Raw genomic sequence first — 15668 nt, 5'->3', positions numbered from 1 at the left:
TACCTTCAAATTATCCAAGTTCCTGCAGGATTCTTAGCTCAGGAACATTTGCTATCGTGTGGCCAAACCACCCCTTTGAGGTGGTATAAGCCACCGACTTACCTGGTTCCCTCCCCTTCTCCCTTCTCCCTTCTCAGTGAAGTTGTTGGAACTGTTTATGCTGAGGTGCCCATCCCTGAGGGCCAGGGTCTTCATGAATACAACTCGGGGAGGCAGAATTTGAGCAGAGGAAGCATGGTGTGAGCGATTTGTGAGCTATGTTGGTACTTAACACCACATGCAATTTTATTTACTTACCTTTCCATCAGAAAAGTCATCTTGGAGTTTATTGATTGAAGGGGCCTGGGCAAGCTGGAGTGCTGTGTGAACTAGAAAGCAGCGTATATGGCTCGGAGGGTTATTGAAATGAGGCTTGTTGAGTTAATGCTTGTAACAGGGAGCCCTTTGAGATGACATTTGCTTTATAACATTTATTTGTTTTTGTTCAGAAGAAGTCAGGAGATCATCTGAATCTCACCGAGCAGACTCCCCTCCACCCCCTACCACTGAGAAGGCAGTTAGATATCAGGGATTCCAGACTGAGGTAGCAGGATGCATATTCGAATACAGGTAAGAGTGACTTGTCACATGAGCCAAGGACAGTGAGTTCAAAATGGTCTCTTTAGCCTGGAGATTATTGAAAATGACTCTGACAGAAATATCTATCCAAGACAGTGCCATAGACTGTCTCCCACTCTAAAGGCTTGTTTTGATCACAGAACCTGCACTCTGCCAGCGAGACAGGGGTTCTCCATTCTCTTGGATAAGGGGCGATCTTTGCAACTGGTTTGACTAATAGAAACTGCAGAAGTAGCATCATGCAGCTCCTGAGGGTAGACTGTAAAAGGAAATGCCACTTCTATTGGTTCTTAGAAGCCAGTAGCAATCTTGTAGAGAATCCAGGGCTCATAGGTGGATGTTTCAATAACTGGATCTAGCTGGGCCACTTGCTCCCAGGTAGCATCAACTACTGGACATATAAATGAAAGAGCTATAGGTAAGTGCATCTTCCAGCCCTAGAGTCTTCTGTTGAGATCTCAAAGAATCATACGTGGGTTGGAGACAGATTATCTTTCTAAGTTCATGGCTGACTTCCTGGGCTCTAGACAGTGTTAGTGAACTATCTCTTTAAGTCATTAAGTTTTGGGGTGACTTCATGTACAGCAACAAAGGACCAATTTAGTAGATGATATCTTAGAACAGGAGAGTTTGGGGTAAAGGATGTTGTTCCCCAAATAATCCTTGGTTGATACTGGAAGGAGTTTGGGGTTCAGAGTCTGTAAGGAGTAGTTTGTGGCCAGATAAGGTCTGGGAGAGGCAGGAGCATAGTTAAGAACTTTCTAGGTGGGTTAAACCCTTGTGAGATAGACAGGAAAGCAACTCAAGAGTGCCATTAGATTTTTGAGCTGACTCTCAAGGTCCTCACTAACCATCCTTCCTTGTGGTCATGGCTGGAATAGCATGAGCCTCAACCCCTGGATTCTTTAAGACACCAGCACATTCCCATATCTTAAACTTCTGAAAATTCCATGGCAGCACCTACTTATTTTCTACTGCTCATCTGTCTTTGCTAGAGTTGGAGATGAGCCTTTAGTATCCCTCAGGTAACCACAGCTTTGGAGTTCAAGATGTAAGATGTGTGGTTAGAAACAAAGACTTCATGCTCGTCAAGGTTCTTGGTTGTAAATAACACACAGTTCTCTATGATTCAGGCAGAAGGTGAGATTATTGAAATACTTATGAAAATTAAAGAACAAAAGCCAGTTCCCAAAGAGCCAGCACATGAGATTTTCATAGACCTAGAATGTGTGTATCTCTGAGCCCCAGATGGAGCCACTGGAATGACCACCATTGTGGTCCTAAGAAACTGGGTGTGGCTTATCAGTTAGGAGAGAACTTCCCCATCTCTACGTCTTTTGGTCACCAGTGTCAGATGTTTGTGACTGGTAGAACATAGGTGATGTGCCATCTCCTGTCTGTCAGAAAGCTGGGAAATGGAGACTCTGAGGAGTGTCAAGTACTGGGCAGACTAAAACTTCACATGCCCACCTCTGGGTTGTTCTGTACTTGTGATTATGGGTACATTTGTCTACTGATGTGCGGTTGTGAGGTGAAATGGAAATCAGGCCTTGAATTTGAGAACTCAAATTGGGTGTGTTGATTAGCTGCCTATTTCTTCCCAGTGTCTTTCTTGCCTTCCATATCTTGTGCTGTAGTGAGTCTGGATTACTGTAAACCACAGATTCCAGCAAGCTGAAGGCTGGAAGGAGAGAGAAGGCACTCTTTCTGTGTTGCTGTTCCTTATGTGTATGGGCTCTGGGAGTGACTGACTGATAATCTCAGTGTTAGCCACAGGGACTCAGTGCTGGTCTGAGAAGCCCTGACTTGCCAGCTCCATGTCCCCTTCTGACATTATGAGCTATGCCTCTGAGCCTGCACAATGTTCTTATATTTATTCCAGCTCTGGCCTCATTCTGGACACCCCAGTCTCTGCTTCCTGACCCTCTCCTCTTTATGTTCTTACATTCAAGACTTTGCAACTAGTTACTTGGAACAACTCCCCTCTACTTGAAACTCCCCATATGGTTCCAGTATCCTGAATACACTCTGATATGTATCCCAATTTGGTTCAAAACAATACCCATATGTAGCATAGTTCTCAATAGCAAAAAGTCTGTCTAGAATGCTCCATTTCATCTCCCCCCACTTCTATCTGAAGAACTCATATACACCATATAAAACAATTTTGGCATTACTTCTCTCATGATAATTTTCCTGATAATACTCTTACCCTACAGGATCAAAAGCAGCATCAGATACTCACAGTGTGATGTGATAGGAGAGCTTGTTTACATTGTGGGCTATGAAGACTGTAAGTGTATGTGCTAAAGAAGACACATGGAATAGCATTTCCTCTATGTATGTATGTATGTATGTATCAATCTACCATCCATCTATAAATTTATCACTTATTTATCTATATATCATCTATTTATCTATATCTATCTACATATCTACTATCTACTATCTATCTATCTATCTATCTATCTATCTATCTATCTATCTATCTATCTATCTATCTATCTATCATTGATCTATCATCTACCTATCATCTATCTATCTACCTATCTATGTATCATATACTTACCTACTTATCTGTGTGGGCACACATGTCAAGACCATGTGTGGAGGTCTGAGGACAACTTGTGGGAATCAGTGGGTTTTAGGGATTGAACTCAGATAGCCAGGCTTGGTGGCAAGCATCTTTGCCCCCTGAGCTATCTTGTCAACACTCCGGAAGCTTTTCTTAGGCTAGTGTGCTAATCTTGAAACCTGAGGTTCTAGCCAACATTTGGTTAGTATCTAGCTCTATAATCTTGGACAAATAAGTTGACTCCTCTGGGGTGCAGAAATTAGTGTGTTTTATTAGGATGGTAATTTCTAAACTTTTAAATGTTGCACGATGAATGACTTGTATGTTCAGTTTGGAAAACAGAAATAAACACACTGGTTACTCTGAAGGGTGGACATTGTAGAATTAGCTCCACTGTTACCTAACTCCCAAGCATCTGCTGCCATGTCTGCCAAATCTCAAAGTCTCCCTAGAGGATGGCGACAACTATCTTAGCTGGCTTTTCCAAAACATCTCAGTCATACACAGCGAGGATGAAAACCACTCAATATGTTGCCATACATGACTCCAGTGGTAGTTGGAACATGGCCTTCTAACTATTAGTAGATTTATAAGTCTGCATGCAAATTTTCTCAAAATCATGTTAAAAAAGACACACATATTTTCTCCTTTAAGTACCATACCAACTTAGTGACATGAGTAAGTGACATGCTGGGGGGGGGGGCATCTGAGGAAGATAGAACAAATCTTTTCTCATGAACTTGAGAGAATCATCAGAATGCCTTTGAACACTTGGCTTGTTTTTCCTGTTGGCAACATGGTCTTTTGAAACGAGCCCTATCTGCGTTGGTTCATCAGCTGACTGATCATCTCCTCTAAGAGCTGATGGGTGAGCATCATTATCTCATTGTGACACAATGGGGGATTATTTTTGCAGGCAGCCACAGAGGAGACATTTGACTTTTTTTTTCTTTTGGGCAAGTTTCTCTACCGGACTGTGTTTTCATTAAGGAGTTAAGAAACATGGGCCACAGGACAAATGAGAGACAGAATCTCTTCTAATGAGGCCGAGACTTGCTCTGAATTGCTAATGAGGAGAAACATTGACCATACAAGCTATCACTTGTTTTCTGTTCTGGTCCATTAAATTCATCATCATCATCATCATCATCATCATCATCATCATCATCATCACTACCAGCACTACATTGCCACCACTACCACCACTACCATTGTCTTTCTTATCATCCAGTTACTACTGTTATCTTTGAAGACCCCGTACATCACTGTGTCATGTACTATGCTAACAGCTAATATTCACTCTCCCACTACTCTTATAATTGCTATTCCCTTTCTTTGAGATGGGACCTCAAGTAGCCTAGGCTGTCCTCAAACTAACTATCTAGCTGAGGATGATCTTGAATCTCTGATCTTTCTGCCTTTGCCTCCTGAACATGGGCTTACAGACATGCACCACCACACTGGTTCATGTGGAAGGGCTTCATTCAAGCCAGGCAAGATTTCCACCAGCTGAGCTACATCTCCAGATTCTGCTTCTTACAGACAAAAGGTAGGTTTAGAGAAGTTCAGGTGTTTGTGTGTGTGTGTGTGTGTGTGTGTGTGTGTGTGTGTGTGTAAGTCTGAGTGTGTAGAGGGCAAGGACACTTTCAGATATCATCTAGATATCATTGTAAGGAATGCCATCCACCTCCTATGAGACAGGGTCTCTCACTGGTCTGAGCTTGCCACTTAGGATAGATATCTGGCCCTAGAACCCTTGATGTGTTTGTCTCAGCCTTCTACCACTGAGGGTACAATCTGTGTGCTACTATGCTGGCATTTTCACATGGGTTCTGGGGATGGAATTCAGGTCCTCATGCTGTTGTAATGGAGTCATCTCTCCAGCCTTCTTACTTACTGCTTTGCATTTATCATCTAGCTAATAGCAGAACTGGATGCAGACATGAGAGTTAAGCCATGCCTCAATTATAAGCCCTGTTACTCTACCCTCATCTCAAGAATCCCACGATGCAAGGTTATTGCACCATGCTTTTATCATATGAGTATGGTAACAGTACCAACATCAGCCTGTTCCCTCGCTCAGGAACAAACCAAGGTCCGTAAGGTTTCCAGGGTGGACCTCTTGACAACTAGGCCTTCATTTGCTTTCTTTCTGTGCTTGAGACTGTTGGGCTGTCTGTTGGACAGCTCAGGAGTACCACTGAATCAAGACCGAAGTCAATTAGCATGGGAAACCTGCCAGCTTCTCTTCCCAGCCCCAGCTGGTAAGAACTTCCCACAGGCAGTGTGCTCATCCCTGCAGGGGACTCTCCAGAAAGAGTGACATGTTTGCCTACTAGCCTCAAAAAGTCAATGAATAGTTGTAGAGGCAGAAGTAGAAAAGACGGTGAAAGAGAGATGATGAACACAGAGAATAAGCAGGCCAAACCATGAGGCTCTGGGCCTCATGAGAAGGGATGCATAGGCTACAGGATAGGGTGTGTCAAAGTGAGATCATGGTTCCAGGAACATTACAGGGACACTGCATCTTGGTTTCCATCCTCAGATAACATTGACTTACAGAGCTTTCTACAACAAGTTATCCTCCCACCTTTTTGGTAGTGTAGATTGGAGGCTAAGAGTGAGATCCTAGAGGTATTCTGCTTCAGTTTTGAACCTCATTTCCACCATTGACCAGTGGGTTGAGCAAGTTATTTAATCTCTTCAGGCTTCATGTGTCCCTTTCCACCAGTCTAGAAGAAGGAGATAGAGTATATTCAGGGCAGTATGGTTATAGATTTGCCCTATATAGAATGGAGATAGTATGTTACCCATCTCACATGGTTGTCATAAGGGTTAAGGGAAGGATGTTTGTAGAGTACCAAGTGCAGTAATTGGCCCACAGCATCGTCTAATTTAGGATGCTTACTGGCTGCAGTCAAACCTCCTACACAAAGTGGCTTCAAAATACAAGTGTGATGACTTTGTGTGAGCAGAGGTTGAAGAACAAGAAGCCATCCGTAGGGTTGGTTAAGTTAGTGTCATAATGATGCTCCTAAGAGCCTGGGTCTGGGCTGATGAGATGACTTAAGGGTAAAGTACTTATGAGGATCTAAGTTCAAATCCCCGGACCCAAGTAAATCTGGATTTAACGAGGTCATTGCGCCTGCAATCCTTGTACTCCTACAGCAAAATGGAAGGCAAAGCAGATTTTTGGATGCTTGCAGATCCGAGAGTGAACCTGTTGTACTCACAACAACATAGAGACCCAATTTCAAATAACATGGAAAGCGAAGACAAATACCTGAGACTGGACAAACACTCTGAATGCCAAATGTGTGCTATGGTGCATGCATTCACACCCTCCCCATGTGCACGCACGCACACACACACACACAAACACACACACACACATACACATACAGACACACATGCACATATACGCACATATACACACACATACACATACACACACATACACACACACATATATACACATACAGACACACACACACATACACACACACATGCCGTGGCACATGCACTCCCACACTGCCCATGCACCCATGAACACACACATACACAGAGCCCGAGTCTCCCTCTGTTTCTAGTTTATAATCCCAAGCCTCAGTAACACAGCCTTAGTTGGCAGCAGGATGCTCACATGTGTCCTAAGCATGGATTTTAGGTATGTCTATATGAATCGGAAGAGGCAGGATATCTTCTTTATTTGGAACAGAGAAATATTTCATAGAAAATAGGATTCCCAACCACAAATATCTTCTCGAACCTCAATGGCCAGAGATGTGTCATGTGCTTATTCTAACCTATCCCTGACAAGGGACTTAGGAGCAATGGTGCTCACCCTAAAATTAGAGGCTGCCATCCCTTCACCAGAGGTTTGTGTGGAGGGAGGTTAGAGGTCTAAACAAAACAGATGAGCTTTTAGGAAATTGATTAGGATAAGGCTGCTGGCTAGACACATGATAGAAATCTCTACAACCAATAAAAGGACCAATAAATCAAAGTGAGGGCTTGTAAGGTGTCTTTGAAGACAGTATTTTAAAGACATTCTCGTTGCTGTTGGGCTAACTCTGGAGCTGGAGTGACGGTGACACCTACTACATGGAGGAAAATAGAGTGAGATTATTGACATTGGCTTCATCTCACTGTGTCATGAAACATCCTGGGCATGCTGTCACAGATTTCTGATCAGTTGATGCTTACAACAGTTTGTCAAGTTGGGGGAAAAAAAAGAGCTTTTAATTTAACTCACACCATATTTAATAGGTTATGTGGGAGAGAATAGATTTCTTTAAAATTGAGTCTTCCTATAGAACCCCGAGAATGTAATCCAGGAAGAGTGTTGTGCAACTGGAGTTGTGGCCACCCAGGAGATTAACATAAGAGGATGGCGAGGGTGAAGTCAACTTGGCAGTAACACCGGGCCATCTTCCCATCTCAAAAACAGAAAAGGCTTCTGTTAAAAGCAAGTGTCAGAAACATCTGCTACAGGTGGCGACCATCTTAACAAATGCATCAAATGTACCCTCTGAAGAGGTATGTACCTCAGCATCTCTCAAACAGCAATTATTTATTCTTTCTAGGCTCCTATTCTATCCATATATTCTCCCAACTCATGTAGAAGACTTCCAGGAAATAGAAGTGACAGGCTTTTGGCTAGTACTTCTGCTGTCAATGTATCTTGTATTCCATGTCATATTTCACCCGTTGTGTTTTTATTCACATTTTACTTTGCAAATGGAAGACTTTTATGCCCTCATAACATAGTTAACATACACAGATACTTTTATGACACCTCAGAGGATAACAGAGTTTTCTGACTGAGTTTCCCTGGGTGCCAGTTTTGTTATCCTTTGCGAAATGGTTTCTTCCTTCTCTTAACAAGAATCTCAGATTTTAGGCAGACCCGAAGATCATCTTACACACTGGTGCTGTCTAGAAGGGGTCCTCTGGTTGCTGTTTTTGCTGATATTACTGGCCTCCATCTGGTGAGGGATATGAGACTGTGGTTTGCCTTTTTTCCAACTTGCAACTTCAGACTTTGATTCCATTGCAATTGTGAGTATATAGAGAAGTTGCCCCTGCATTGATAGGGAGAGCCAATGGAATGTGTGGTGTTATAATTTTATTGGTAGCAGCAATGATTGTTTCCAGTTGGCATAAAACTCATTATATCAAAGAGATTTCAGTTTATTTCATAAAGTGTGGATTTTCACTTGCTTCTGTTTAAATGACGTGAAGCCAATATAAAGTCCTGTTGATTTTAAATATTAGTTGTCTATTTCTAGACTGTGAACCATAGCTCTCACCAGGAAACTACTGTGTGCATTTCTCAAGTTGTTTTAATAAATGTCAATAGTAGAAACAATTGCTAAGGGTTTTTAAAGGGTGCATGGATGCATGTCTCTCTATGTGGGTGTGTGTATGCCTGTATGTGGGTGTGTGTATGTCAGGTGCCTGAGAGATCAGGAAAGAAAGTCAGATCCACTGGAGCTAGAGTTATAGGTGAGCCATCACTACTCAAGCCATCATTATTCAATTATTTTAAAATTGTAAAATAATCCCCATCTTTGAAAGTCTGTATAGCTTATCATTTTCTAGGGCCATCAAGATGACTCAATGGGAAATATGGTTGTTCTACAGTGCTGACAACCCTAGTTGGGTCTCTGGAACCTAAGTTAAAAGTGGAAGCAGAGAAGCAAAGACTTCATGGATTTAAAAAAAAATTCATAAGTTTGTAGTACAACCCATGTCTCATTGTGTTATTGTTGCATTTAAGATAGATTCTGAGGTGTGAGCTGTGTTCTTTTCATAATACCCATTCATTTTATATGCAGTGGAGTTCCTTTCATAATGGCAAAGTTAAATGACTGTATCTCAGTTAATCTCTCATGTTAACATTTTCAAGTTCAAGTTTCAGGTCTTGGTTCTAATCAGACACAGTGACGGTGCATGAAGCAGAAGATAACAGTAGAGCTTGTCAGTTTGTATTAGGAGTCAGAAAACTTGTCTGTAAGGCCCCAGACTTAGAGACCATATTGTTAAACTAAGAATTTGTTCCTGCAGTGCAACAGCATCTATGGCTAATTCTTAAACTATGCCTTTGTAAGTAGTTACAGATATAGATAGTGGCCATATTCAGATTCCAGTATAGTTTAGCAACCCCTAACCTACTGTATAGGTCTAGTTGCATCCAGAGGATATAGAGACAGAAGTTACACAAAGAACATCTTTTCTTGGACCTATGTTCTGAATATTGTACATGATTAAATATATAGTTTCATTCATTAGTGGGGGAGATATTTAAGTCTTTTGCTACGTGGTCCTTAAAATATTGCATTTTAGAACCTCTTTTACAGATAGGTATTTTAGAACATTGAAATATGGCCATCGGCAGGAAATAATCAAACTCAGGGGCGAAATCAACCAAGTGGAAACAAGAAGAACTAGTCAAAGAATCAACCAATCAAGGAGCTGGTTCTTTGAGAAAATCAACAAGATAGATAAACCCTTAGCCAGACTCACTAGAGGGCACAGGGAAAGCATCCTAATTAACAAAATCAAAAATGAAAAAGGAGACATAACAACAGATCCTGAAGACATCCAAAACACCATCAGATCATTCTACCAAAGGCTATACTCAACAAAACTGGAGAACCTGGATGAAATGGAGAAGTTCCTAGACAGATACCAGGTACCAAAGTTGAATCAAGATCAGGTTAATGATCTAAACAGCCCTATATCCCCCAAAGAAATAGAAGCAGTCATTAATAGTCTCCCAACTAAAAAAAGCCCAGGACCAGATGGGTTTAGTGCAGAGTTCTATCAGACCTTCAAAGAAGATCTAATCCCAGTTCTTCACAAACTATTCCACAAAATAGAAACAGAAGGTACTCTACCCAACTCATTCTATGAAGCCACAATTACTCTGATACCTAAACCACAAAAAGACCCAACAAAGATAGAAAACTTCAGACCAATATCCCTTATGAATATTGATGCAAAAATCCTCAATAAAGTTCTTGCTAACCGAATCCAAGAACACATCAAAACAGTCATCCATCCTGACCAAGTAGGTTTCATCCCAGGGATGCAGGGATGGTTCAATATACGGAAATCCATCAACATAATCCAGTATATAAACAAACTCAAAGACAAAAACCACATGGTCATCTCGTTAGATGCGGAAAAAGCATTTGACAAGATCCAACACCCATTCATGATAAAAGTCTTGGAAAAATCAGGAATTCAAGGCCCATACCTAAACATGATAAAAGCAATCTACAGCAAACCAGTAGCCAACATCAAAGTAAATGGTGAGAAGCTTGAAGCAATCCCTCTAAAATCAGGGACTAGACAAGGCTGTCCACTTTCTCCATACCTATTCAACATTGTACTTGAAGTCCTAGCCAGAGCAATTCGACAACAAAAGGAGATCAAAGGGATACAAATTGGAAAAGATGAAGTCAAAATATCACTTTTTGCAGATGATATGATAGTATATATAAGTGACCCTAAAAATTCCACCAGAGAAGTCCTAAACCTGATAAACAGCTTCAGTGAAGTAGCTGGATATAAAATTAACTCAAACAAATCAATGGCCTTTCTCTACACAAAGAATAAACAGGCTGAGAAAGAAATTAGGGAAACAACACCCTTCTCAATAGTCACAAATAATATAAAATATCTTGGCGTGAGTCTAACTAAGGAAGTGAAAGATCTGTATAATAAAAACTTCAAGTCTCTGAAGAAAGAAATTATAGAAGATCTCAGAAGATGGAAAGATCTCCCATGCTCATGGATTGGCAGGATCAACATTGTAAAAATGGCTATCTTGCCAAAAGCAATCTACAGATTCAATGCAATCCCCATCAAAATTCCAAATCAATTCTTCAACGAATTAGAAAGTGCAATCTGCAAATTCATCTGGAATAACAAAAAGCCTAGGATAGCAAAAACTCTTCTCAAGGATAAAAGAACCTCTGGTGGAATCACCATGCCGGACCTAAAGCTTTACTACAGAGCAATTGTGATAAAACTGCATGGTACTGGTATAGTGACAGACAAATAGACCAGTGGAATAGAATTGAAGACCCAGAAATGAACCCACACACCTACGGTCACTTGATCTTCGACAAGGGAGCTAAAAACATCCAGTGGAAGAAAGACAGCATTTTCAACAAATGGTGCTGGCACAACAGGTTGTTAACATGTAGAAGAATGCGAATCGATCCATTCCTATCTCCTTGTACTAAGGTCAAGTCTAAGTGGATCAAGGAACTTCACATAAAACCAGAGACACTGAAACTTATAGAGGAGAAAGTGGGGAAAAGCCTTGAAGATATGGGCACAGGGGAAAAATTCTTGAATAGAACAGCAATGGCTTGTGCTGTAAGATCGAGAATTGACAAGTGGGACCTCATGAAACTGCAAAGCTTCTGCAAGGCAAAAGACACCATCAATAAGACAAAAAAACCACCAACAGATTGGGAAAGGATCTTCACCTATCCTAAATCAGATAAGGGACTAATATCCAATATATATAAAGAACTCAAGAAGGTGGACTCCAGAAAGTCAAATAACCCCATTAAAAAATGGGGCTCAGAACTGAACAAAGAATTCTCACCTGAGGAATACCGAATGGCAGAGAAGCACCTGAAAAAATGTTCAACATCCTTAATCATCAGGGAAATGCAAATCAAAACAACCCTGAGATTCCACCTCACACCAGTCAGAATGGCTAAGATCAAAAATTCAGGTGACAGCAGATGCTGGCGAGGATGTGGAGAAAGAGGAACACTCCTCCATTGTTGGTGGGATTGCAAGCTTGTACAACCACTCTGGAAATCAGTCTGGCGGTTCCTCAGAAAATTGGACATAGTACTACCGGAGGATCCAGCAATACCTCTCCTGGGCATATATCCAGAAGATGTCCCAACCGGTAAAAAGGACACATGCTCCACTATGTTCATAGCAGCCCTATTTATAATAGCCAGAAGCTGGAAAGAACCCAGATGTCCCTCAACAGAGGAATGGATACAGAAATTATGGTACATTTACACAATGGAGTACTACTCAGCTATTAAAAAGAATGAATTTATGAAATTCCTAGCCAAATGGATGGACCTGGAGGGCATCATCTTGAGTGAGGTAACACAATCACAAAAGAATTCACACAATATGTATTCACTGATAAGTGGATATTAGCCCAAAACTTAGGATACCCAAGATATAAGAAAGAATTTGCTAAACGCATGAAACTCAAGAAGAATGAAGTCCAAAGTGTGGACACTGTGCCCCTTCTTAGAATTGGGAAGAAAACACCCAGGGAAGGAGTTACAGAGACAAAGTTCGTAGCTGTGATGAAAGGATGGACCATTTAGAGACTGCCGTATCCAGGGATCCATCCCATAATCAGCTTCTAAACGCTGACACCATTGCATACACTAGCAAGATTTTGCTGAAAGGACCCAAATATAGCTGTCTCTTGTGAGACGATGCCGGGGCCTAGCAAACACAGGAGTGGATGCTCACAGTCAGCTATTGGATGTATCACAGGGCTCCCAATGGAGAAGCTAGAGAAAGTACCCAAGGAGCTAAAGGGATCTGCAACCCTATTGTTGGAACAATATGATGTACTAACCAGAACCCCGGAGCTCTTGTCTCTAGCTGCATATGTATCGAAAGATGGTCTAGTCGGCCATCACTGGAAAGAGAGGCCCATTGGACTTGCAAACTTTATATGCCCCAATATAGGGGAATGCCAGGGCCAAAAGAATGGGAATGGGTGGGTAGGGAAGTGGGGGGCGTTATGGGGGACTTTTGGGATAGCATTGGAAATGTAATTGAGGAAAACATGTAATAAAAATATTAAAAATTAAAAAAAAGAAGGTACCTAAAAAAAAAAAAAAAGAAATATAGCCATCAGTAGTGATTGAAGCATGTCCACCCCACGGTATTGATAGGAGTTAACTGCTGCCCATTTGCGTGTAGTAGTCAGTAACTTTCCTATGTTTATTTAGATGTATGTGGAATTTGTAGCTGTTTGATCTTTGTATTAATGTGTCTAAGCTTTCTATTTAATATATCATGGAGGTGTTCCAAAATCAGCAACTATAACTTACAGACCTTATTTTAGATATAAATTATGCATTATAATGTATTGACCTTTTCTTTATTTTAAATAATTTAAGTTGATAAAAAAATGTGCTTTGTTTCTACATGTGATGCTGTTGTGGATAATTATAAAACTATGATAATATATTTATGTCCCTACTTACATAGTAGTATGGTTCATCATGTTAGTTCATCATCTGTGGGTACCTTTGGTTTCTTTTAGTATTGTGAGACTGCCTTTGAATGATTCCTTGGCTAACCCAGGGTAATGGTGGAATGAGAGCACTGATTACCATAAACTTGTGTTTGCTGGCTTTTGACAGCCCTTTACCACTAGTTAATCTAATAGATGAAGTGCTATTCTAAAACCTTAAGCCTAATTTCAATGTTACATGACCACAGTTTTATACATTTGAATGGGTTTTTGGGTTATTCATGATGGAAGGGCTACTTGTGTTCCTTCAAGAACTGCCCAGATATTTATAACTAGAAATCACCAAGTGTTTCCAAATTTCGCACATCTTCATGAACTCCTTAAGCATACATTATGATGACAATTTTCCCATCCATTTTGACATGATTTTAGAGCCATATGGATAATCTCATAGGCTCTTTATCCAGGCCGACTTGCGCTCTGTGTTCCTCTCTCCAGTTTCTATTCCTTTCCTTTTCTCTCCTCTCACTTCTGTTATACATGTCACTAATTGTCTGAACTACACATTAGTTGCAGATGTGATGTTCACATTGGCCAATATTCAATTATATATCTTATGCAGAATCCTCAGTGTGGGGTGGGCTAACTTTGGTCCCTGCCTCTTCTCTGTACTTTCACAGGCTTGTGGATACCCTGTTAAGTCTGGTTTAAATATAAGAGCATCACACACATCATCACTAGTTTAAAAGTTGCAGATACTTGCATCTCACTAATTGTTTTAGTCTGAGTTGTGCATCCATTCTTCCCTTCTGTGGGATCAAACAGTATTTGCAGAAGTCATCTTTCTTTCATGCTAGTTAATCAGAATCAGTTCTTTAGTCTGTCTTTGATGACATTGGTATTCTTGAGAGTTAACATCTTTCAGGTTTTGAGATTCCTAAGTTTCTGGTTCTTTTTCTTTGTGAAAGCCTTGAGGACATGCTTTGTGGTAGAAATGCTTTAGATTAATTGTGTATTGTCTTCAAATAAAATTATTTATATTATTATTATTATCATTATTATTATATTTTTTAAAAATATTTTATTCGGTATTTTCTTCATTTACATTTCAAATGTTATCCCAGATGTTCCCCCACTCCCCTACCCACCCACTCCCACTTCTTGGCCCTGGCGTTCCCCTGTACTGAGGCATATAAAGTTTGCAAGACCAAGGGGCCTCTCTTCCCAGTGATGGCCGACTAAGCCATCTTCTGCTACATATGCAGCTAGAGACACGAGCTCTGGGTGTACTCGTTAGTTCATATTGTTGTTCCACCTATAGGGTTGCAGACCCCTTTAGCATATTTTTTAACACAAGCTTGCACAGTCTATTCCAAATTGGTATAATACTTGCTATGTAGCTCAGGATGGCTTCAAACTCAAGTAATTCCTTTTTTACCAGTCTCCCTAGTGCTAGAATACAGGCACCTGGAATTATACTGTTGACTACTATTTTATTATTACTGTTATTATAATCAACTTATGCATTATGCTGTGTCTTAGTTTCATTTTTCCATTGCTTTGATAAAATACTCTGAAAAATAGCTTAGTGAGAAGAAGTGTATTTTGCTTGTCTTTTCAGGTCATTTTCCATCATAGCAGGGAAAATCACAACAGCAGGAGAGTGATGGAAATGGTCATATAACATTCATAATCAAGAATAGGATAGTGAACAGTGCTCATCTTGCTTTGTTTTATGCAGTCCAAGATCTTGCCTAAGGAATGGTGCCGCCTACAATGCACATGCTTTCCCACCTCTGTTAGTGCAATAATTATAATCCTTAAATATGCTTATAAGGCTCATCACCCCAGTGATTCTAGATTTTATCAAATTGATAGTTCACACTAACCACCACAGATGGCTTGCTTTTCAGTCTCTTTTTCACTTTCAAAAGTCCGTGAATCGGATCTTACTCAGAATTCTCAGTGTGGGCTGGGCTAATTTTGGTCCCTGCCTCTTCTCATGAGAAAAGACTCGAAATGTACCATTTTTGCTTCCAAGTTTCTTATCCCCTTAGAAATACCTCAGGTGGAATAGCCAAGTACTCAAGAAACAGCCAGAGGAAATTAATTTTAAGATTTCAACATCTGTCACTCACACTAGTGTCTTGTGTAACTGAGTTGATGATACCATTGGATATGTGACAAACGATCTTTTCCCAC

General features: G+C 40.6%; 1 protein-coding gene across 5 annotated transcripts in view; it reads right to left on the bottom strand.

The window, feature by feature from the left end:
* The window catches only part of Adra1b (adrenoceptor alpha 1B), a 136304-nt gene that overhangs the window by 102807 nt on the left and 17829 nt on the right, over positions 1–15668 (bottom strand). The window contains exons 2-3 of one of the 5 annotated variants that reach the window (XM_029483751.2): positions 5784–5925; positions 298–368 (exon numbers count right to left, since the gene is read on the bottom strand). The exons of the other annotated variants lie outside the window; for them this stretch is intronic. The gene's annotated coding sequence lies outside the window, so the exon portion shown is untranslated. The remainder of the gene's footprint in view (positions 1–297; positions 369–5783; positions 5926–15668) is intronic. 5 annotated transcript variants of the gene reach the window in all.

The sequence above is a fragment of the Mus caroli genome, unplaced genomic scaffold (assembly GCF_978045245.1).
Source record: "Mus caroli unplaced genomic scaffold, Mus_caroli_1 scaffold_13, whole genome shotgun sequence".
NCBI lineage: Eukaryota > Metazoa > Chordata > Mammalia > Rodentia > Muridae > Mus > Mus caroli.
This window is presented reverse-complemented; position numbering and strand designations above follow the sequence as displayed.